This window comes from Camelus bactrianus, chromosome 1 (assembly GCF_048773025.1).
Source record: "Camelus bactrianus isolate YW-2024 breed Bactrian camel chromosome 1, ASM4877302v1, whole genome shotgun sequence".
Classification (NCBI taxonomy): domain Eukaryota; kingdom Metazoa; phylum Chordata; class Mammalia; order Artiodactyla; family Camelidae; genus Camelus; species Camelus bactrianus.
Window position 1 is genome coordinate 128,551,376 of NC_133539.1, and position 25,014 is coordinate 128,576,389.

Consider the following 25,014-nt stretch of genomic DNA (forward strand, 5'->3'; position numbering starts at 1 on the left):
CACTTGCTCAGTTCTGAGAGATAAGTGTGTGTGAAAGCCGTCCTTCACCTAGCTTGTTGGGAACACAAAGTTTCTTTTCAGTTGCAAACTCCATTCCATACATATATATGGGGAGGTACTAGCTCCAACTCGGTTTTACAGTGAAAACTGCAGGAACTTCAAACCGGCACTAGGAAACAGACTGAGAAAGCAGAGAAAAAGTGTCTCCTGCAACCCGTTCCCTTGGTGCTAGATGAACGAACGTCTCTCCACTTGCTCAGTTCTGAGAGATAAGTGTGTGTGAAAGCCGTCCTTCACCTAGCTTGTTGGGAACACAAAGTTTCTTTTCAGTTGCAAACTCCATTCCATACATATATATGGGGAGGTACTAGCTCCAACTCGGTTTTACAGTGAAAACTGCAGGAACTTCAAACCGGCACTAGGAAACAGACTGAGAAAGCAGAGAAAAAGTGTCTCCTGCAACCCGTTCCCTTGGTGCTAGATGAACGAACGTCTCTCCACTTGCTCAGTTCTGAGAGATAAGTGTGTGTGAAAGCCGTTCTTCAACTAGCTTGTTGGGAACACAAAGTTTCTTTTCAGTTGCAAACTCCATTCCATACATATATATGGGGAGGTACTAGCTCCAACTCGGTTTTACAGTGAAAACTGCAGGAACTTCAAGCCGGCACTAGGAAAGAGACTGAGAAAGCAGAGAAAAAGTGTCTCCTGCAACCCGTTCCCTTGGTGCTATATGAACGAACGTCTCTCCACTTGCTCAGTTCTGAGAGATAAGTGTGTGTGAAAGCCGTTCTTCACCTAGCTTGTTGGGAACACAAAGTTTCTTTTCAGTTGCAAACTCCATTCCATACATATATATGGGGAGGTACTAGCTCCAACTCGGTTTTACAGTGAAAACTGCAGGAACTTCAAGCCGGCACTAGGAAACAGACTGAGAAAGCAGAGAAAAAGTGTCTCCTGCAACCCGTTCCCTTGGTGCTATATGAACGAACGTCTCTCCACTTGCTCAGTTCTGAGAGATAAGTGTGTGTGAAAGCCGTCCTTCACATAGCTTGTTGGGAACACAAAGTTTCTTTTCAGTTGCAAACTCCATTCCTTACTTATATATGGGGAGGTACTAACTCCAACTCGGTTTTATAGTGTAAACTGCAGGAACTTCTAACCGGCACTAGGAAACAGACTGAGAAAGCAGAGAAAAAGTGTCTCCTGCAACCCGTTCCCTGGGTGCTAGATGAACGAACGTCTCTCCACTTGCTCAGTTCTGAGAGATAAGTGTGTGTGAAAGCCGTCCTTCACCTAGCTTGTTGGGAACACAAAGTTTCTTTTCAGTTGCAAACTCCATTCCATACATATATATGGGGAGGTACTAGCTCCAACTCGGTTTTACAGTGAAAACTGCAGGAACTTCAAACCGGCACTAGGAAACAGACTGAGAAAGCAGAGAAAAAGTGTCTCCTGCAACCCGTTCCCTTGGTGCTAGATGAACGAACGTCTCTCCACTTGCTCAGTTCTGAGAGATAAGTGTGTGTGAAAGCCGTCCTTCACTTGGCTTGTTGGGAACACAAAGTTTCTTTTCAGTTGCAAACTCCATTCCATACATATATATGGGGAGGTACTAGCTCCAACTCGGTTTTACAGTGAAAATTGCAGGAACTTCAAACCGGCACTAGGAAACAGACTGAGAAAGCAGAGAAAAAGTGTCTCCTGCAACCCGTTCTCTTGGTGCTAGATGAACGAACGTCTCTCCACTTGCTCAGTTCTGAGAGATAAGTGTGTGTGAAAGCCGTCCTTCACCTAGCTTGTTGGGAACACTAAGTTTCTTTTCAGTTGCAAACTCCATTCCATACATATATATGGGGAGTTACTAGCTCCAACTCGGTTTTACAGTGAAAACTGCAGGAACTTGAAACCGCCACTAGGAAACAGACTGAGAAAGCAGAGAAAAAGTGTCTCCTGCAACCCGTTCCCTTGGTGCTAGATGAACGAACGTCTCTCCACTTGCTCAGTTCTGAGAGATAAGTGTGTGTGAAAGCCGTCCTTCACCTAGCTTGTTGGGAACACAAAGTTTCTTTTCAGTTGCAAACTCCATTCCATACATATATATGGGGAGGTACTAGCTCCAACTCGGTTTTACAGTGAAAACTGCAGGAACTTCAAACCGGCACTAGGAAACAGACTGAGAAAGCAGAGAAAAAGTGTCTCCTGCAACCCGTTCCCTTGGTGCTAGATGAACGAACGTCTCTCCACTTGCTCAGTTCTGAGAGATAATTGTGTGTGAAAGCCGTCCTTCACCTAGCTTGTTGGGAACACAAAGTTTCTTTTCAGTTGCAAACTCCATTCCATACATATATATGGGGAGGTACTAGCTCCAACTCGGTTTTACAGTGAAAACTGCAGGAACTTCAAACCGGCACTAGGAAACAGACTGAGAAAGCAGAGAAAAAGTGTCTCCTGCAACCCGTTCCCTTGGTGCTAGATGAACGAACGTCTCTCCACTTGCTCAGTTCTGAGAGATAAGTGTGTGTGAAAGCCGTCCTTCACCTAGCTTGTTGGGAACACAAAGTTTCTTTTCAGTTACAAACTCCATTCCATACATATATATATTGGGAGGTACTAGCTCCAACTCGGTTTGACAGTGAAAACTGCTGGAACTTCAAACCAGCACTAGGAAACAGCCTGAGAAAGCAGAGAAAAAGTGTCTCCTGCAACCCGTTCTCTGGGTGCTAGATGAACGAACGTCTCTCCACTTGCTCAGTTCTGAGAGATAAGTGTGTGTGAAAGCCGTTCTTCACCTAGCTTGTTGGGAACACAAAGTTTCTTTTCAGTTGCAAACTCCATTCCATACATATATATGGGGAGGTACTAGCTCCAACTCGGTTTTACAGTGAAAACTGCAGGAACTTCAAGCCGGCACTAGGAAACAGACTGAGAAAGCAGAGAAAAAGTGTCTCATGCAACCAGTTCCCTGGGTGCTAGATGAACGAACGTCTCTCCACTTGCTCAGTTCTGAGAGATAAGTGTGTGTGAAAGCCGTCCTTCACCTAGCTTGTTGGGAACACAAAGTTTCTTTTCAGTTGCAAACTCCATTCCATACATATATATGGGGAGGTACTAGCTCCAACTCGGTTTTACAGTGAAAACTGCAGGAACTTGAAACCGGCACTAGGAAACAGACTGAGAAAGCAGAGAAAAGTGTCTCCTGCAACCCGTTCTCTGGGTGCTAGATGAACGAACGTCTCTCCACTTGCTCAGTTCTGAGAGATATGTGTGTGTGTAAGCCGTCCTTCAACTAGCTTGTTGGGAACACAAAGTTTCTTTTCAGTTGCAAACTCCTTTCCATACATATATATGGGGAGGTCCTAGCTCCAACTCGGTTTTACAGTGAAAACTGCAGGAACTTCAAACCGGCACTAGGAAACAGACTGAGAAAGCAGAGAAAAAGTGTCTCCTGCAACCCGTTCCCTTGGTGCTAGATGAACGAACGTCTCTCCACTTGCTCAGTTCTGAGAGATAAGTGTGTGTGAAAGCCGTCCTTCACCTAGCTTGTTGGGAACACAAAGTTTCTTTTCAGTTGCAAACTCCATTCCATACATATATATGGGGAGGTACTAGCTCCAACTCGGTTTGACAGTGAAAACTGCAGGAACTTCAAGCCGGCACTAGGAAACAGACTGAGAAAGCAGAGAAAAAGTGTCTCCTGCAACCAGTTCCCTGGGTGCTAGATGAACGAACGTCTCTCCACTTGCTCAGTTCTGAGAGATAAGTGTGTGTGAAAGCCGTCCTTCACCTAGCTTGTTGGGAACACAAAGTTTCTTTTCAGTTGCAAACTCCATTCCATACATATATATGGGGAGGTACTAGCTCCAACTCGGTTTTACAGTGAAAACTGCAGGAACTTGAAACCGGCACTAGGAAACAGACTGAGAAAGCAGAGAAAAGTGTCTCCTGCAACCCGTTCTCTGGGTGCTAGATGAACGAAAGTCTCTCCACTTGCTCAGTTCTGAGAGATATGTGTGTGTGAAAGCCGTCCTTCACCTAGCTTGTTGGGAACACAAAGTTTCTTTTCAGTTGCAAACTCCATTCCATACATATATATCTGGAGGTACTAGCTCCAACTCGGTTTTACAGTGTAAACTGCAGGAACTTCTAACCGGCACTAGGAAACAGACTGAGAAAGCAGAGAAAAAGTGTCTCCTGCAACCCGTTCCCTGGGTGCTAGATGAACGAACGTCTCTCCACTTGCTCAGTTCTGAGAGATAAGTGTGTGTGAAAGCCGTCCTTCACCTAGCTTGTTCGGAACACAAAGTTTCTTTTCAGTTGCAAACTCCATTCCATACATATATATGGGGAGGTACTAGCTCCAACTCGGTTTTACAGTGAAAACTGCAGGAACTTCAAACCGGCACTAGGAAACAGACTGAGAAAGCAGAGAAAAAGTGTCTCCTGCAACCCGTTCCCTTGGTGCTAGATGAACGAACGTCTCTCCACTTGCTCAGTTCTGAGAGATAAGTGTGTGTGAAAGCCGTCCTTCACCTAGCTTGTTGGGAACACAAAGTTTCTTTTCAGTTGCAAACTCCATTCCATAAATATATATGGGGAGGTACTAGCTCCAACTCGGTTTTACAGTGAAAACTGCAGGAACTTCAAACCGGCACTAGGAAACAGACTGAGAAAGCAGAGAAAAAGTGTCTCCTGCAACCCGTTCCCTTGGTGCTAGATGAACGAACGTCTCTCCACTTGCTCAGTTCTGAGAGATAAGTGTGTGTGAAAGCCGTCCTTCACCTAGCTTGTTGGGAACACAAAGTTTCTTTTCAGTTGCAAACTCCATTCCATACATATATATGGGGAGGTACTAGCTCCAACTCGGTTTTACAGTGAAAACTGCAGGAACTTGAAACCGGCACTAGGAAACAGACTGAGAAAGCAGAGAAAAAGTGTCTCCTGCAACCCGTTCCCTTGGTGCTAGATGAACGAACGTCTCTCCACTTGCTCAGTTCTGAGAGATATGTGTGTGTGAAAGCCGTCCTTCACCTAGCTTGTTGGGAACACAAAGTTTCTTTTCAGTTGCAAACTCCATTCCATACATATATATGGGGAGGTACTAGCTCCAACTCGGTTTTACAGTGAAAACTGCAGGAACTTCAAACCGGCACTAGGAAACAGACTGAGAAAGCAGAGAAAAAGTGTCTCCTGCAACCCGTTCCCTTGGTGCTAGATGAACGAACGTCTCTCCACTTGCTCAGTTCTGAGAGATAAGTGTGTGTGAAAGCCGTCCTTCACCTAGCTTGTTGGGAACACAAAGTTTCTTTTCAGTTGCAAACTCCATTCCATACATATATATGGGGAGGTACTAGCTCCAACTCGGTTTTATAGTGAAAACTGCAGGAACTTGAAACCGGCACTAGGAAACAGACTGAGAAAGCAGAGAAAAAGTGTCTCCTGCAATCCGTTCTTTGGGTGCTAGATGAACGAACGTCTCTCCACTTGCTCAGTTCTGAGAGATAAGTGTGTGTGAAAGCCGTTCTTCAACTAGCTTGTTGGGAACACAAAGTTTCTTTTCAGTTGCAAACTCCATTCCATACATATATATGGGGAGGTACTAGCTCCAACTCGGTTTTACAGTGAAAACTGCAGGAACTTCAAGCCGGCACTAGGAAAGAGACTGAGAAAGCAGAGAAAAAGTGTCTCCTGCAACCCGTTCCCTTGGTGCTATATGAACGAACGTCTCTCCACTTGCTCAGTTCTGAGAGATAAGTGTGTGTGAAAGCCGTTCTTCACCTAGCTTGTTGGGAACACAAAGTTTCTTTTCAGTTGCAAACTCCATTCCATACATATATATGGGGAGGTACTAGCTCCAACTCGGTTTTACAGTGAAAACTGCAGGAACTTCAAGCCGGCACTAGGAAACAGACTGAGAAAGCAGAGAAAAAGTGTCTCCTGCAACCCGTTCCCTTGGTGCTATATGAACGAACGTCTCTCCACTTGCTCAGTTCTGAGAGATAAGTGTGTGTGAAAGCCGTCCTTCACATAGCTTGTTGGGAACACAAAGTTTCTTTTCAGTTGCAAACTCCATTCCTTACATATATATGGGGAGGTACTAGCTCCAACTCGGTTTTATAGTGTAAACTGCAGGAACTTCTAACCGGCACTAGGAAACAGACTGAGAAAGCAGAGAAAAAGTGTCTCCTGCAACCCGTTCCCTGGGTGCTAGATGAACGAACGTCTCTCCACTTGCTCAGTTCTGAGAGATAAGTGTGTGTGAAAGCCGTCCTTCACCTAGCTTGTTGGGAACACAAAGTTTCTTTTCAGTTGCAAACTCCATTCCATACATATATATGGGGAGGTACTAGCTCCAACTCGGTTTTACAGTGAAAACTGCAGGAACTTCAAACCGGCACTAGGAAACAGACTGAGAAAGCAGAGAAAAAGTGTCTCCTGCAACCCGTTCCCTTGGTGCTAGATGAACGAACGTCTCTCCACTTGCTCAGTTCTGAGAGATAAGTGTGTGTGAAAGCCGTCCTTCACCTAGCTTGTTGGGAACACAAAGTTTCTTTTCAGTTGCAAACTCCATTCCATACATATATATGGGGAGGTACTAGCTCCAACTCGGTTTTACAGTGAAAATTGCAGGAACTTCAAACCGGCACTAGGAAACAGACTGAGAAAGCAGAGAAAAAGTGTCTCCTGCAACCCGTTCTCTTGGTGCTAGATGAACGAACGTCTCTCCACTTGCTCAGTTCTGAGAGATAAGTGTGTGTGAAAGCCGTCCTTCACCTAGCTTGTTGGGAACACTAAGTTTCTTTTCAGTTGCAAACTCCATTCCATACATATATATGGGGAGTTACTAGCTCCAACTCGGTTTTACAGTGAAAACTGCAGGAACTTGAAACCGCCACTAGGAAACAGACTGAGAAAGCAGAGAAAAAGTGTCTCCTGCAACCCGTTCCCTTGGTGCTAGATGAACGAACGTCTCTCCACTTGCTCAGTTCTGAGAGATAAGTGTGTGTGAAAGCCGTCCTTCACCTAGCTTGTTGGGAACACAAAGTTTCTTTTCAGTTGCAAACTCCATTCCATACATATATATGGGGAGGTACTAGCTCCAACTCGGTTTTACAGTGAAAACTGCAGGAACTTCAAACCGGCACTAGGAAACAGACTGAGAAAGCAGAGAAAAAGTGTCTCCTGCAACCCGTTCCCTTGGTGCTAGATGAACGAACGTCTCTCCACTTGCTCAGTTCTGAGAGATAAGTGTGTGTGAAAGCCGTCCTTCACCTAGCTTGTTGGGAACACAAAGTTTCTTTTCAGTTGCAAACTCCATTCCATACATATATATATGGGGAGGTACTAGCTCCAACTCGGTTTGACAGTGAAAACTGCTGGAACTTCAAACCAGCACTAGGAAACAGCCTGAGAAAGCAGAGAAAAAGTGTCTCCTGCAACCCGTTCTCTGGGTGCTAGATGAACGAACGTCTCTCCACTTGCTCAGTTCTGAGAGATAAGTGTGTGTGAAAGCCGTTCTTCACCTAGCTTGTTGGGAACACAAAGTTTCTTTTCAGTTGCAAACTCCATTCCATACATATATATGGGGAGGTACTAGCTCCAACTCGGTTTTACAGTGAAAACTGCAGGAACTTCAAGCCGGCACTAGGAAACAGACTGAGAAAGCAGAGAAAAAGTGTCTCCTGCAACCAGTTCCCTGGGTGCTAGATGAACGAACGTCTCTCCACTTGCTCAGTTCTGAGAGATAAGTGTGTGTGAAAGCCGTCCTTCACCTAGCTTGTTGGGAACACAAAGTTTCTTTTCAGTTGCAAACTCCATTCCATACATATATATGGGGAGGTACTAGCTCCAACTCGGTTTTACAGTGAAAACTGCAGGAACTTCAAACCGGCACTAGGAAACAGACTGAGAAAGCAGAGAAAAGTGTCTCCTGCAACCAGTTCCCTGGGTGCTAGATGAACGAACGTCTCTCCACTTGCTCAGTTCTGAGAGATAAGTGTGTGTGAAAGCCGTCCTTCACCTAGCTTGTTGGGAACACAAAGTTTCTTTTCAGTTGCAAACTCCATTCCATACATATATATGGGGAGGTACTAGCTCCAACTCGGTTTTACAGTGAAAACTGCAGGAACTTGAAACCGGCACTAGGAAACAGACTGAGAAAGCAGAGAAAAGTGTCTCCTGCAACCCGTTCTCTGGGTGCTAGATGAACGAACGTCTCTCCACTTGCTCAGTTCTGAGAGATATGTGTGTGTGTAAGCCGTCCTTCAACTAGCTTGTTGGGAACACAAAGTTTCTTTTCTGTTGCAAACTCCTATCCATACATATATATGGGGAGGTCCTAGCTCCAACTCGGTTTTACAGTGAAAACTGCAGGAACTTCAAACCGGCACTAGGAAACAGACTGAGAAAGCAGAGAAAAAGTGTCTCCTGCAACCCGTTCCCTTGGTGCTAGATGAACCAACGTCTCTCCACTTGCTCAGTTCTGAGAGATAAGTGTGTGTGAAAGCCGTCCTTCACCTAGCTTGTTGGGAACACAAAGTTTCTTTTCAGTTGCAAACTCCATTCCATACATATATATGGGGAGGTACTAGCTCCAACTAGGTTTGACAGTGAAAACTGCTGGAACTTCAAAGCAGCACTAGGAAACAGCCTGAGAAAGCAGAGAAAAAGTGTCTCCTGCAACCCGTTCTCTGGGTGCTAGATGAACGAACGTCTCTCCACTTGCTCAGTTCTGAGAGATAAGTGTGTGTGAAAGCCGTTCTTCACCTAGCTTGTTGGGAACACAAAGTTTCTTTTCAGTTGCAAACTCCATTCCATACATATATATGGGGAGGTGCTAGCTCCAACTCGGTTTTACAGTGAAAACTGCAGGAACTTCAAGCCGGCACTAGGAAACAGACTGAGAAAGCAGAGAAAAAGTGTCTCCTGCAACCAGTTCCCTGGGTGCTAGATGAACGAACGTCTCTCCACTTGCTCAGTTCTGAGAGATAAGTGTGTGTGAAAGCCGTCCTTCACCTATCTTGTTGGGAACACAAAGTTTCTTTTCAGTTGCAAACTCCATTCCATACATATATATGGGGAGGTACTAGCTCCAACTCGGTTTTACAGTGAAAACTGCAGGAACTTGAAACCGGCACTAGGAAACAGACTGAGAAAGCAGAGAAAAGTGTCTCCTGCAACCCGTTCTCTGGGTGCTAGATGAACGAACGTCTCTCCACTTGCTCAGTTCTGAGAGATATGTGTGTGTGAAAGCCGTACTTCACCTAGCTTGTTGGGAACACAAAGTTTCTTTTCAGTTGCAAACTCCATTCCATACATATATATCTGGAGGTACTAGCTCAAACTCGGTTTTACAGTGGAAACTGCAGGAACTTCAAGCCGGCACTAGGAAACAGACTGAGAAAGCAGAGAAAAAGTGTCTCCTGCAACCCGTTCCCTTGGTGCTATATGAACGAACGTCTCTCCACTTGCTCAGTTCTGAGAGATAAGTGTGTGTGAAAGCCGTCCTTCACATAGCTTGTTGGGAACACAAAGTTTCTTTTCAGTTGCAAACTCCATTCCTTACATATATATGGGGAGGTACTAGCTCCAACTCGGTTTTACAGTGTAAACTGCAGGAACTTCTAACCGGCACTAGGAAACAGACTGAGAAAGCAGAGAAAAAGTGTCTCCTGCAACCCGTTCCCTGGGTGCTAGATGAACGAACGTCTCTCCACTTGCTCAGTTCTGAGAGATAAGTGTGTGTGAAAGCCGTCCTTCACCTAGCTTGTTCGGAACACAAAGTTTCTTTTCAGTTGCAAACTCCATTCCATACATATATATGGGGAGGTACTAGCTCCAACTCGGTTTTACAGTGAAAACTGCAGGAACTTCAAACCGGCACTAGGAAACAGACTGAGAAAGCAGAGAAAAAGTGTCTCCTGCAACCCGTTCCCTTGGTGCTAGATGAACGAACGTCTCTCCACTTGCTCAGTTCTGAGAGATAAGTGTGTGTGAAAGCCGTCCTTCACCTAGCTTGTTGGGAACACAAAGTTTCTTTTCAGTTGCAAACTCCATTCCATACATATATATGGGGAGGTACTAGCTCCAACTCGGTTTTACAGTGAAAACTGCAGGAACTTCAAACCGGCACTAGGAAACAGACTGAGAAAGCAGAGAAAAAGTGTCTCCTGCAACCCGTTCCCTTGGTGCTAGATGAACGAACGTCTCTCCACTTGCTCAGTTCTGAGAGATAAGTGTGTGTGAAAGCCGTCCTTCACCTAGCTTGTTGGGAACACAAAGTTTCTTTTCAGTTGCAAACTCCATTCCATACATATATATGGGGAGGTACTAGCTCCAACTCGGTTTTACAGTGAAAACTGCAGGAACTTGAAACCGGCACTAGGAAACAGACTGAGAAAGCAGAGAAAAAGTGTCTCCTGCAACCCGTCCCTTGGTGCTAGATGAACGAACGTCTCTCCACTTGCTCAGTTCTGAGACATAAGTGTGTGTGAAAGCCGTCCTTCACCTAGCTTGTTGGGAACACAAAGTTTCTTTTCAGTTGCAAACTCCATTCCATACATATATATGGGGAGGTACTAGCTCCAACTCGGTTTTACAGTGAAAACTGCAGGAACTTGAAACCGGCACTAGGAAACAGACTGAGAAAGCAGAGAAAAAGTGTCTCCTGCAACCCGTTCCCTTGGTGCTAGATGAACGAACGTCTCTCCACTTGCTCAGTTCTGAGAGATAAGTGTGTGTGAAAGCCGTCCTTCACCTAGCTTGTTGGGAACACAAAGTTTCTTTTCAGTTGCAAACTCCATTCCATACATATATATGGGGAGGTACTAGCTCCAACTCGGTTTTACAGTGAAAACTGCAGGAACTTCAAGCCGGCACTAGGAAACAGACTGAGAAAGCAGAGAAAAAGTGTCTCCTGCAACCAGTTCCCTGGGTGCTAGATGAACGAACGTCTCTCCACTTGCTCAGTTCTGAGAGATAAGTGTGTGTGAAAGCCGTCCTTCACCTATCTTGTTGGGAACACAAAGTTTCTTTTCAGTTGCAAACTCCATTCCATACATATATATGGGGAGGTACTAGCTCCAACTCTGTTTGACAGTGAAAACTGCAGGAACTTGAAACCGGCACTAGGAAACAGACTGAGAAAGCAGAGAAAAGTGTCTCCTGCAACCCGTTCTCTGGGTGCTAGATGAACGAACGTCTCTCCACTTGCTCAGTTCTGAGAGATATGTGTGTGTGTAAGCCGTCCTTCACCTAGCTTGTTGGGAACACAAAGTTTCTTTTCAGTTGCAAACTCCTTTCCATACATATATATGGGGAGGTCCTAGCTCCAACTCGGTTTTACAGAGAAAACTGCAGGAACTTCAAACCGGCACTAGGAAACAGACTGAGAAAGCAGAGAAAAAGTGTCTCCTGCAACCCGTTCCCTTGGTGCTAGATGAACGAACGTCTCTCCACTTGCTCAGTTCTGAGAGATATGTGTGTGTGAAAGCCGTCCTTCACCTAGCTTGTTGGGAACACAAAGTTTCTTTTCAGTTGCAAACTCCATTCCATACATATATATGGGGAGGTACTAGCTCCAACTCGGTTTTACAGTGAAAACTGCAGGAACTTCAAACCGGCACTAGGAAACAGACTGAGAAAGCAGAGAAAAAGTGTCTCCTGCAACCCGTTCCCTTGGTGCTAGATGAACGAACGTCTCTCCACTTGCTCAGTTCTGAGAGATAAGTGTGTGTGAAAGCCGTCCTTCACCTAGCTTGTTGGGAACACAAAGTTTCTTTTCAGTTGCAAACTCCATTCCATACATATATATGGGGAGGTACTAGCTCCAACTCGGTTTTACAGTGAAAACTGCAGGAACTTCAAGCCGGCACTAGGAAAGAGACTGAGAAAGCAGAGAAAAAGTGTCTCCTGCAACCCGTTCCCTTGGTGCTATATGAACGAACGTCTCTCCACTTGCTCAGTTCTGAGAGATAAGTGTGTGTGAAAGCCGTTCTTCACCTAGCTTGTTGGGAACACAAAGTTTCTTTTCAGTTGCAAACTCCATTCCATACATATATATGGGGAGGTACTAGCTCCAACTCGGTTTTACAGTGAAAACTGCAGGAACTTCAAGCCGGCACTAGGAAACAGACTGAGAAAGCAGAGAAAAAGTGTCTCCTGCAACCCGTTCCCTTGGTGCTATATGAACGAACGTCTCTCCACTTGCTCAGTTCTGAGAGATAAGTGTGTGTGAAAGCCGTCCTTCACATAGCTTGTTGGGAACACAAAGTTTCTTTTCAGTTGCAAACTCCATTCCATACATATATATGGGGAGGTACTAGCTCCAACTCGGTTTTACAGTGAAAACTGCAGGAACTTCAAACCGGCACTAGGAAACAGACTGAGAAAGCAGAGAAAAAGTGTCTCCTGCAACCCGTTCCCTTGGTGCTAGATGAACGAACGTCTCTCCACTTGCTCAGTTCTGAGAGATAAGTGTGTGTGAAAGCCGTCCTTCACCTAGCTTGTTGGGAACACAAAGTTTCTTTTCAGTTGCAAACTCCATTCCATACATATATATGGGGAGGTACTAGCTCCAACTCGGTTTTATAGTGAAAACTGCAGGAACTTGAAACCGGCACTAGGAAACAGACTGAGAAAGCAGAGAAAAAGTGTCTCCTGCAATCCGTTCTTTGGGTGCTAGATGAACGAACGTCTCTCCACTTGCTCAGTTCTGAGAGATAAGTGTGTGTGAAAGCCGTTCTTCAACTAGCTTGTTGGGAACACAAAGTTTCTTTTCAGTTGCAAACTCCATTCCATACATATATATGGGGAGGTACTAGCTCCAACTCGGTTTTACAGTGAAAACTGCAGGAACTTCAAGCCGGCACTAGGAAAGAGACTGAGAAAGCAGAGAAAAAGTGTCTCCTGCAACCCGTTCCCTTGGTGCTATATGAACGAACGTCTCTCCACTTGCTCAGTTCTGAGAGATAAGTGTGTGTGAAAGCCGTTCTTCACCTAGCTTGTTGGGAACACAAAGTTTCTTTTCAGTTGCAAACTCCATTCCATACATATATATGGGGAGGTACTAGCTCCAACTCGGTTTTACAGTGAAAACTGCAGGAACTTCAAGCCGGCACTAGGAAACAGACTGAGAAAGCAGAGAAAAAGTGTCTCCTGCAACCCGTTCCCTTGGTGCTATATGAACGAACGTCTCTCCACTTGCTCAGTTCTGAGAGATAAGTGTGTGTGAAAGCCGTCCTTCACATAGCTTGTTGGGAACACAAAGTTTCTTTTCAGTTGCAAACTCCATTCCTTACATATATATGGGGAGGTACTAGCTCCAACTCGGTTTTATAGTGTAAACTGCAGGAACTTCTAACCGGCACTAGGAAACAGACTGAGAAAGCAGAGAAAAAGTGTCTCCTGCAACCCGTTCCCTGGGTGCTAGATGAACGAACGTCTCTCCACTTGCTCAGTTCTGAGAGATAAGTGTGTGTGAAAGCCGTCCTTCACCTAGCTTGTTGGGAACACAAAGTTTCTTTTCAGTTGCAAACTCCATTCCATACATATATATGGGGAGGTACTAGCTCCAACTCGGTTTTACAGTGAAAACTGCAGGAACTTCAAACCGGCACTAGGAAACAGACTGAGAAAGCAGAGAAAAAGTGTCTCCTGCAACCCGTTCCCTTGGTGCTAGATGAACGAACGTCTCTCCACTTGCTCAGTTCTGAGAGATAAGTGTGTGTGAAAGCCGTCCTTCACCTAGCTTGTTGGGAACACAAAGTTTCTTTTCAGTTGCAAACTCCATTCCATACATATATATGGGGAGGTACTAGCTCCAACTCGGTTTTACAGTGAAAATTGCAGGAACTTCAAACCGGCACTAGGAAACAGACTGAGAAAGCAGAGAAAAAGTGTCTCCTGCAACCCGTTCTCTTGGTGCTAGATGAACGAACGTCTCTCCACTTGCTCAGTTCTGAGAGATAAGTGTGTGTGAAAGCCGTCCTTCACCTAGCTTGTTGGGAACACTAAGTTTCTTTTCAGTTGCAAACTCCATTCCATACATATATATGGGGAGTTACTAGCTCCAACTCGGTTTTACAGTGAAAACTGCAGGAACTTGAAACCGCCACTAGGAAACAGACTGAGAAAGCAGAGAAAAAGTGTCTCCTGCAACCCGTTCCCTTGGTGCTAGATGAACGAACGTCTCTCCACTTGCTCAGTTCTGAGAGATAAGTGTGTGTGAAAGCCGTCCTTCACCTAGCTTGTTGGGAACACAAAGTTTCTTTTCAGTTGCAAACTCCATTCCATACATATATATGGGGAGGTACTAGCTCCAACTCGGTTTTACAGTGAAAACTGCAGGAACTTCAAACCGGCACTAGGAAACAGACTGAGAAAGCAGAGAAAAAGTGTCTCCTGCAACCCGTTCCCTTGGTGCTAGATGAACGAACGTCTCTCCACTTGCTCAGTTCTGAGAGATAAGTGTGTGTGAAAGCCGTCCTTCACCTAGCTTGTTGGGAACACAAAGTTTCTTTTCAGTTGCAAACTCCATTCCATACATATATATATGGGGAGGTAATAGCTCCAACTCGGTTTGACAGTGAAAACTGCTGGAACTTCAAACCAGCACTAGGAAACAGCCTGAGAAAGCAGAGAAAAAGTGTCTCCTGCAACCCGTTCTCTGGGTGCTAGATGAACGAACGTCTCTCCACTTGCTCAGTTCTGAGAGATAAGTGTGTGTGAAAGCCGTTCTTCACCTAGCTTGTTGGGAACACAAAGTTTCTTTTCAGTTGCAAACTCCATTCCATACATATATATGGGGAGGTACTAGCTCCAACTCGGTTTTACAGTGAAAACTGCAGGAACTTCAAGCCGGCACTAGGAAACAGACTGAGAAAGCAGAGAAAAAGTGTCTCCTGCAACCAGTTCCCTGGGTGCTAGATGAACGAACGTCTCTCCACTTGCTCAGTTCTGAGAGATAAGTGTGTGTGAAAGCCGTCCTTCACCTAGCTTGTTGGGAACACAAAGTTTCTTTTCAGTTGCAAACTCCATTCCATACATATATATGGGGAGGTACTAGCTCCAACTCGGTTTTACAGTGAAAACTGCAGGAACTTGAAACCGGCACTAGGAAACAGACTGAGAAAGCAGAGAAAAGTGTCTCCTGCAACCAGTTCCCTGGGTGCTAGATGAACGAACGTCTCTCCACTTGCTCAGTTCTGAGAGATAAGTGTGTGTGAAAGCCGTCCTTCACCTAGCTTGTTGGGAACACAAAGTTTCTTTTCAGTTGCAAACTCCATTCCATACATATATATGGGGAGGTACTAGCTCCAACTCGGTTTTACAGTGAAAACTGCAGGAACTTGAAACCGGCACTAGGAAACAGACTGAGAAAGCAGAGAAAAGTGTCTCCTGCAACCCGTTCTCTGGGTGCTAGATGAACGAACGTCTCTCCACTTGCTCAGTTCTGAGAGATATGTGTGTGTGTAAGCCGTCCTTCAACTAGCTTGTTGGGAACACAAAGTTTCTTTTCAGTTGCAAACTCCTATCCATACATATATATGGGGAGGTCCTAGCTCCAACTCGGTTTTACAGTGAAAACTGCAGGAACTTCAAACCGGCACTAGGAAACAGACTGAGAAAGCAGAGAAAAAGTGTCTCCTGCAACCCGTTCCCTTGGTGCTAGATGAACCAACGTCTCTCCACTTGCTCAGTTCTGAGAGATAAGTGTGTGTGAAAGCCGTCCTTCACCTAGGTTGTTGGGAACACAAAGTTTCTTTTCAGTTGCAAACTCCATTCCATACATATATATGGGGAGGTACTAGCTCCAACTAGGTTTGACAGTGAAAACTGCTGGAACTTCAAAGCAGCACTAGGAAACAGCCTGAGAAAGCAGAGAAAAAGTGTCTCCTGCAACCCGTTCTCTGGGTGCTAGATGAACGAACGTCTCTCCACTTGCTCAGTTCTGAGAGATAAGTGTGTGTGAAAGCCGTTCTTCACCTAGCTTGTTGGGAACACAAAGTTTCTTTTCAGTTGCAAACTCCATTCCATACATATATATGGGGAGGTGCTAGCTCCAACTCGGTTTTACAGTGAAAACTGCAGGAACTTCAAGCCGGCACTAGGAAACAGACTGAGAAAGCAGAGAAAAAGTGTCTCCTGCAACCAGTTCCCTGGGTGCTAGATGAACGAACGTCTCTCCACTTGCTCAGTTCTGAGAGATAAGTGTGTGTGAAAGCCGTCCTTCACCTATCTTGTTGGGAACACAAAGTTTCTTTTCAGTTGCAAACTCCATTCCATACATATATATGGGGAGGTACTAGCTCCAACTCTGTTTTACAGTGAAAACTGCAGGAACTTGAAACCGGCACTAGGAAACAGACTGAGAAAGCAGAGAAAAGTGTCTCCTGCAACCCGTTCTCTGGGTGCTAGATGAACGAACGTCTCTCCACTTGCTCAGTTCTGAGAGATATGTGTGTGTGAAAGCCGTACTTCACCTAGCTTGTTGGGAACACAAAGTTTCTTTTCAGTTGCAAACTCCATTCCATACATATATATCTGGAGGTACTAGCTCAAACTCGGTTTTACAGTGGAAACTGCAGGAACTTCAAGCCGGCACTAGGAAACAGACTGAGAAAGCAGAGAAAAAGTGTCTCCTGCAACCCGTTCCCTTGGTGCTAGATGAACGAACGTCTCTCCACTTGCTCAGTTCTGAGAGATAAGTGTGTGTGAAAGCCGTCCTTCACATAGCTTGTTGGGAACACAAAGTTTCTTTTCAGTTGCAAACTCCATTCCTTACATATATATGGGGAGGTACTAGCTCCAACTCGGTTTTACAGTGTAAACTGCAGGAACTTCTAACCGGCACTAGGAAACAGACTGAGAAAGCAGAGAAAAAGTGTCTCCTGCAACCCGTTCCCTGGGTGCTAGATGAACGAACGTCTCTCCACTTGCTCAGTTCTGAGAGATAAGTGTGTGTGAAAGCCGTCCTTAACCTAGCTTGTTCGGAACACAAAGTTTCTTTTCAGTTGCAAACTCCATTCCATACATATATATGGGGAGGTACTAGCTCCAACTCGGTTTTACAGTGAAAACTGCAGGAACTTCAAACCGGCACTAGGAAACAGACTGAGAAAGCAGAGAAAAAGTGTCTCCTGCAACCCGTTCCCTTGGTGCTAGATGAACGAACGTCTCTCCACTTGCTCAGTTCTGAGAGATAAGTGTGTGTGAAAGCCGTCCTTCACCTAGCTTGTTGGGAACACAAAGTTTCTTTTCAGTTGCAAACTCCATTCCATACATATATATGGGGAGGTACTAGCTCCAACTCGGTTTTACAGTGAAAACTGCAGGAACTTCAAACCGGCACTAGGAAACAGACTGAGAAAGCAGAGAAAAAGTGTCTCCTGCAACCCGTTCCCTTGGTGCTAGATGAACGAACGTCTCTCCACTTGCTCAGTTCTGAGAGATAAGTGTGTGTGAAAGCCGTCCTTCACCTAGCTTGTTGGGAACACAAAGTTTCTTTTCAGTTGCAAACTCCATTCCATACATATATATGGGGAGGTACTAGCTCCAACTCGGTTTTACAGTGAAAACTGCAGGAACTTGAAACCGGCACTAGGAAACAGACTGAGAAAGCAGAGAAAAAGTGTCTCCTGCAACCCGTCCCTTGGTGCTAGATGAACGAACGTCTCTCCACTTGCTCAGTTCTGAGACATAAGTGTGTGTGAAAGCCGTCCTTCACCTAGCTTGTTGGGAACACAAAGTTTCTTTTCAGTTGCAAACTCCATTCCATACATATATATGGGGAGGTACTAGCTCCAACTCGGTTTTACAGTGAAAACTGCAGGAACTTGAAACCGGCACTAGGAAACAGACTGAGAAAGCAGAGAAAAAGTGTCTCCTGCAACCCGTTCCCTTGGTGCTAGATGAACGAACGTCTCTCCACTTGCTCAGTTCTGAGAGATAAGTGTGTGTGAAAGCCGTCCTTCACCTAGCTTGTTGGGAACACAAAGTTTCTTTTCAGTTGCAAACTCCATTCCATACATATATATGGGGAGGTACTAGCTCCAACTCGGTTTTACAGTGAAAACTGCAGGAACTTCAAGCCGGCACTAGGAAACAGACTGAGAAAGCAGAGAAAAAGTGTCTCCTGCAACCAGTTCCCTGGGTGCTAGATGAACGAACGTCTCTCCACTTGCTCAGTTCTGAGAGATAAGTGTGTGTGAAAGCCGTCCTTCACCTATCTTGTTGGGAACACAAAGTTTCTTTTCAGTTGCAAACTCCATTCCATACATATATATGGGGAGGTACTAGCTCCAACTCTGTTTGACAGTGAAAACTGCAGGAACTTGAAACCGGCACTAGGAAACAGACTGAGAAAGCAGAGAAAAGTGTCTCCTGCAACCCGTTCTCTGGGTGCTAGATGAACGAACGTCTCTCCACTTGCTCAGTTCTGAGAGATATGTGTGTGTGTAAGCCGTCCTTCACCTAGCTTGTTGGGAACACAAAGTTTCTTTTCAGTTGCAAACTCCTTTCCATACATATATATGGGGAGGTCCTAGCTCCAACTCGGTTTTACAGTGAAAACTGCAGGAACTTCAAACCGGCACTAGGAAACAGACTGAGAAAGCAGAGAAAAAGTGTCTCCTGCAACCAGTTCCCTGGGTGCTAGATGAACGAACGTCTCTCCACTTGCTCAGTTCTGAGAGATAAGTGTGTGTGAAAGCCGTCCTTCACCTATCTTGTTGGGAACACAAAGTTTCTTTTCAGTTGCAAACTCCATTCCATACATATATATGGGGAAGTACTAGCTCCAACTCGGTTTTACAGTGAAAACTGCAGGAACTTGAAACCGGCACTAGGAAACAGACTGAGAAAGCAGAGAAAAGTGTCTCCTGCAACCCGTTCTCTGGGTGCTAGATGAACGAACGTCTCTCCACTTGCTCAGTTCTGAGAGATATGTGTGTGTGTAAGCCGTCCTTCACCTAGCTTGTTGGGAACACAAAGTTTCTTTTCAGTTGCAAACTCCTTTCCATACATATATATGGGGAGGTCCTAGCTCCAACTCGGTTTTACAGTGAAAACTGCAGGAACTTCAAACCGGCACTAGGAAACAGACTGAGAAAGCAGAGAAAAAGTGTCTCCTGCAACCCGTTCCCTTGGTGCTATATGAACGAACGTCTCTCCACTTGCTCAGTTCTGAGAGATAAGTGTGTGTGAAAGCCGTCCTTCACCTAGCTTGTTGGGAACACAAAGTTTCTTTTCAGTTGCAAACTCCATTCCATACATATATATGGGGAGGTACTAGCTCCAACTCGGTTTGACAGTGAAAACTGCTGGAACTTCAAAGCAGCACTAGGAAACAGCCTGAGAAAGCAGAGAAAAAGTGTCTCCTGCAACCCGTTCTCTGGGTGCTAGATGAACGAACGTCTCTCCACTTGCTCAGTTCTGAGAGATAAGTGTGTGTGAAAGCCGTCCTTCACCTAGCTTGTTGGGAACACAAAGTTTCTTTTCAGTTGCAAACTCCATTCCATACATATATATGGGGAGGTACTAGCTCCAACTCGGTTTTACAGTGAAAACTGCAGGAACTTGAAACCGGCACTAGGAAACAGACTGAGAAAGCAGAGAAAAGTGTCTCCTGCAACCCGTTCCCTGGGTGCTAGATGAACGAACGTCTCTCCACTTGCTCAGTTCTGAGAGATATGTGTGTGTGAAAGCCGTCCTTCACCTAGCTTGTTGGGAACACAAAGTTTCTTTTCAGTTGCAAACTCCATTCCATACATATATATCTGGAGGTACTAGCTCAAACTCGGTTTTACAGTGAAAACTGCAGGAACTTCAAACCGGCACTAGGAAACAGACTGAGAAAGCAGAGAAAAAGTGTCTCCTGCAACCCGTTCCCTTGGTGCTAGATGAACGAACGTCTCTCCACTTGCTCAGTTCAGAGAGATAAGTGTGTGTGAAAGCCGTCCTTCACCTAGCTTGTTGGGAACACAAAGTTTCTTTTCAGTTGCAAACTCCATTCCATACATATATATGGGGAGGTACTAGCTCCAACTCGGTTTTATAGTGAAAACTGCAGGAACTTGAAACCGGCACTAGGAAACAGACTGAGAAAGCAGAGAAAAAGTGTCTCCTGCAACCCGTTCTCTGGGTGCTAGATGAACGAACGTCTCTCCACTTGCTCAGTTCTGAGAGATAAGTGTGTGTGAAAGCCGTTCTTCAACTAGCTTGTTGGGAACACAAAGTTTCTTTTCAGTTGCAAACTCCATTCCATACATATATATGGGGAGGTACTAGCTCCAACTCGGTTTTACAGTGAAAACTGCAGGAACTTCAAGCCGGCAGTAGGAAACAGACTGAGAAAGCAGAGAAAAAGTGCCTCCTGCAACCCGTTCCCTTGGTGCTAGATGAACGAACATCACTCCACTTGCTCAGTTCTGAGAGATAAGTGTGTGTGAAAGCCGTCCTTCACCTAGCTTGTTGGGAACACAAAGTTTCTTTTCAGTTGCAAACTCCATTCCATACATATATATGGGGAGGTACTAGCTCCAACTCGGTTTTACAGTGGAAACTGCAGGAACTTCAAACCGGCACTAGGAAACAGACTGAGAAAGCAGAGAAAAAGTGTCTCCTGCAACCCGTTCCCTTGGTGCTAGATGAACGAACGTCTCTCCACTTGCTCAGTTCTGAGAGATAAGTGTGTGTGAAAGCCGTCCTTCACCTAGCTTGTTGGGAACACAAAGTTTCTTTTCAGTTGCAAACTCCATTCCATACATATATATGGGGAGGTACTAGCTCCAACTCGGTTTTATAGTGAAAACTGCAGGAACTTCAAACCGGCACTAGGAAACAGACTGAGAAAGCAGAGAAAAAGTGTCTCCTGCAACCCGTTCCCTTGGTGCTAGATGAACGAACGTCTCTCCACTTGCTCAGTTCAGAGAGATAAGTGTGTGTGAAAGCCGTCCTTCACCTAGCTTGTTGGGAACACAAAGTTTCTTTTCAGTTGCAAACTCCATTCCATACATATATATCTGGAGGTACTAGCTCAAACTCGGTTTTACAGTGAAAACTGCAGGAACTTCAAACCGGCACTAGGAAACAGACTGAGAAAGCAGAGAAAAAGTGTCTCCAGCAACCCGTTCCCTTGGTGCTAGATGAACGAACGTCTCTCCACTTGCTCAGTTCTGAGAGATAAGTGTGTGTGAAAGCCGTCCTTCACCTAGCTTGTTGGGAACACAAAGTTTCTTTTCAGTTGCAAACTCCATTCCATACATATATATGGGGAGGTACTAGCTCCAACTCGGTTTTACAGTGAAAACTGCAGGAACTTCAAACCGGCACTAGGAAACAGACTGAGAAAGCAGAGAAAAAGTGTCTCCTGCAACCCGTTCCCTTGGTGCTAGATGAACGAACGTCTCTCCACTTGCTCAGTTCTGAGAGATAAGTGTGTGTGAAAGCCGTTCTTCACCTAGCTTGTTGGGAACACAAAGTTTCTTTTCAGTTGCAAACTCCATTCCATACATATATATGGGGAGGTACTAGCTCCAACTCGGTTTTACAGTGAAAACTGCAGGAACTTCAAGCCGGCACTAGGAAACAGACTGAGAAAGCAGAGGAAAAGTGTCTCCTGCAACCCGTTCCCTTGGTGCTACATGAACGAACGTCTCTCCACTTGCTCAGTTCTGAGAGATAAGTGTGTGTGAAAGCCGTCCTTCACATAGCTTGTTGGGAACACAAAGTTTCTTTTCAGTTTCAAACTCCATTCCGTACATATATATGGGGAGGTACTAGCTCCAACTCGGTTTTACAGTGTAAACTGCAGGAACTTCTAACCGGCACTAGGAAACAGACTGAGAAAGCAGAGAAAAAGTGTCTCCTGCAACCCGTTCCCTGGGTGCTAGATGAACGAACGTCTCTCCACTTGCTCAGTTCTGAGAGATAAGTGTGTGTGAAAGCCGTCCTTCACCTAGCTTGTTGGGAACACAAAGTTTCTTTTCAGTTGCAAACTCCATTCCATATATATATATGGGGAGGTACTAGCTCCAACTCTGTTTTACAGTGATAACTGCAGGAACTTCAAACCGGCACTAGGAAACAGACTGAGAAAGCAGAGAAAAAGTGTCTCCTGCAACCCGTTCCCTTGGTGCTAGATGAACGAACGTCTCTCCACTTGCTCAGTTCAGAGAGATAAGTGTGTGTGAAAGCCGTCCTTCACCTAGCTTGTTGGGAACACAAAGTTTCTTTTCAGTTGCAAACTCCATTCCATACATATATATCTGGAGGTACTAGCTCAAACTCGGTTTTACAGTGAAAACTGCAGGAACTTCAAACCGGCACTAAGAAACTGACTGAGAAAGCAGAGAAAAAGTGTCTCCTGCAACCCGTTCCCTTGGTGCTAGATGAACGAACGTCTCTCCACTTTCTCATTTCTGAGAGATAAGTGTGTGTGAAAGCCGTCCTTCACCTAGCTTGTTGGGAACACAAAGTTTCTTTTCAGTTGCAAACTCCATTCCATACATATATATGGGGAGGTACTAGCTCCAACTCGGTTTTATAGTGAAAACTGCAGGAATTTGAAACCGGCACTAGGAAACAGACAGAGAAAGCAGAGAAAAAGTGTCTCCTGCAACCCGTTCTCTGGGTGCTAGATGAACGAACGTCTCTCCACTTGCTCATTTCTGAGAGATAAGTGTGTGTGAAAGCCGTTCTTCAACTAGCTTGTTGGGAACACAAAGTTTCTTTTCAGTTGCAAACTCCATTCCATACATATATATGGGGAGGTACAAGCTCCAACTCGGTTTTACAGTGAAAACTGCAGGAACTTCAAGCCGGCACTAGGAAACAGACTGAGAAAGCAGAGAAAAAGTGTCTCCTGCAACCCGTTCCCTTGGTGCTATATGAACGAACGTCTCTCCACTTGCTCAGTTCTGAGAGATAAGTGTGTGTGAAAGCCGTTCTTCACCTAGCTTGTTGGGAACACAAAGTTTCTTTTCAGTTGCAAACTCCATTCCATACATATATATGGGGAGGTACTAGCTCCAACTCGGTTTTACAGTGAAAACTGCAGGAACTTCAAGCCGGCACTAGGAAACAGACTGAGAAAGCAGAGAAAAAGTGTCTCCTGCAACCCGTTCCCTTGGTGCTATATGAACGAACGTCTCTCCACTTGCTCAGTTCTGAGAGATAAGTGTGTGTGAAAGCCGTTCTTCACCTAGCTTGTTGGGAACACAAAGTTTCTTTTCAGTTGCAAACTCCATTCCATACATATATATGGGGAGGTTCTAGCTCCAACTCGGTTTTACAGTGAAAACTGCAGGAACTTCAAGCCGGCACTAGGAAACAGACTGAGAAAGCAGAGAAAAAGTGTCTCCTGCAACCGGTTCCCTTGGTGCTACATGAACGAACGTCTCTCCACTTGCTCAGTTCTGAGAGATAAGTGTGTGTGAAAGCCGTCCTTCACATAGCTTGTTGGGAACACAAAGTTTCTTTTCAGTTGCAAACTCCATTCCTTACATATATATGGGGAGGTACTAGCTCCAACTCGGTTTTACAGTGTAAACTGCAGGAACTTCTAACCGGCACTAGGAAACAGACTGAGAAAGCAGAGAAAAAGTGTCTCCTGCAACCCGTTCCCTGGGTGCTACATGAACGAACGTCTCTCCACTTGCTCAGTTCTGAGAGATAAGTGTGTGTGAAAGCCGTCCTTCACCTAGCTTGTTGGGAACACAAAGTTTCTTTTCAGTTGCAAACTCCATTCCATACATATATATGAGGAGGTACTAGCTCCAACTCGGTTTGACAGTGAAAACTGCTGGAACTTCAAACCGGCACTAGGAAACAGCCTGAGAAAGCAGAGAAAAAGTTTCTCCTGCAACCCGTTCTCTGGGTGCTAGATGAACGAACGTCTCTCCACTTGCTCAGTTCTGAGAGATAAGTGTGTGAAAGCCGTTCTTCACCTAGCTTGTTGGGAACACAAAGTTTCTTTTCAGTTGCAAACTCCATTCCATACATATATATGGGGAGGTACTAGCTCCAACTCGGTTTTACAGTGTAAACTGCAGGAACTTCTAACCGGCACTAGGAAACAGACTGAGAAAGCAGAGAAAAAGTGTCTCCTGCAACCCGTTCCCTGGGTGCTACATGAACGAACGTATCTCCACTTGCTCAGTTCTGAGAGATAAGTGTGTGTGAAAGCCGTCCTTCACCTAGCTTGTTGGGAACACAAAGTTTCTTTTCAGTTGCAAGCTCCATTCCATACATATATATCTGGAGGTACTAGCTCAAACTCGGTTTTACAGTGAAAACTGCAGGAACTTCAAACCGGCACTAGGAAACAGACTGAGAAAGCAGAGAAAAAGTGTCTCCTGCAACCCGTTCCCTTGGTGCTAGATGAACGAACGTCTCTCCACTTGCTCAGTTCTGAGAGATATGTGTGTGTGAAAGCCGTCCTTCACCTAGCTTGTTGGGAACACAAAGTTTCTTTTCAGTTGCAAACTCCATTCCATACATATATATGGGGAGGTACTAGCTCCAACTCGGTTTTACAGTGTAAACTGCAGGAACTTCAAACCGGCACTAGGAAACAGACTGAGAAAGCAGAGAAAAAGTGTCTCCTGCAACCCGTTCCCTTGGTGCTAGATGAACGAACGTCTCTCCACTTGCTCATTTCTGAGAGATAAGTGTGTGTGAAAGCCGTCCTTCACCTAGCTTGTTGGGAACACAAAGTTTCTTTTCAGTTGCAAACTCCATTCCATACATATATATGGGGAGGTACTAGCTACAACTCTGTTTTATAGTGAAAACTGCAGGAACTTGAAACCGGCACTAGGAAACAGACTGAGAAAACAGAGAAAAAGTGTCTCCTGCAACCCGTTCCCTGGGTGCTACATGAACGAACGTCTCTCCACTTGCTCAGTTCTGAGAGATAAGTGTGTGTGAAAGCCGTCCTTCACCTAGGTTGTTGGGAACACAAAGTTTCTTTTCAGTTGCAAACTCCATTCCATACATATATATCTGGAGGTACTAGCT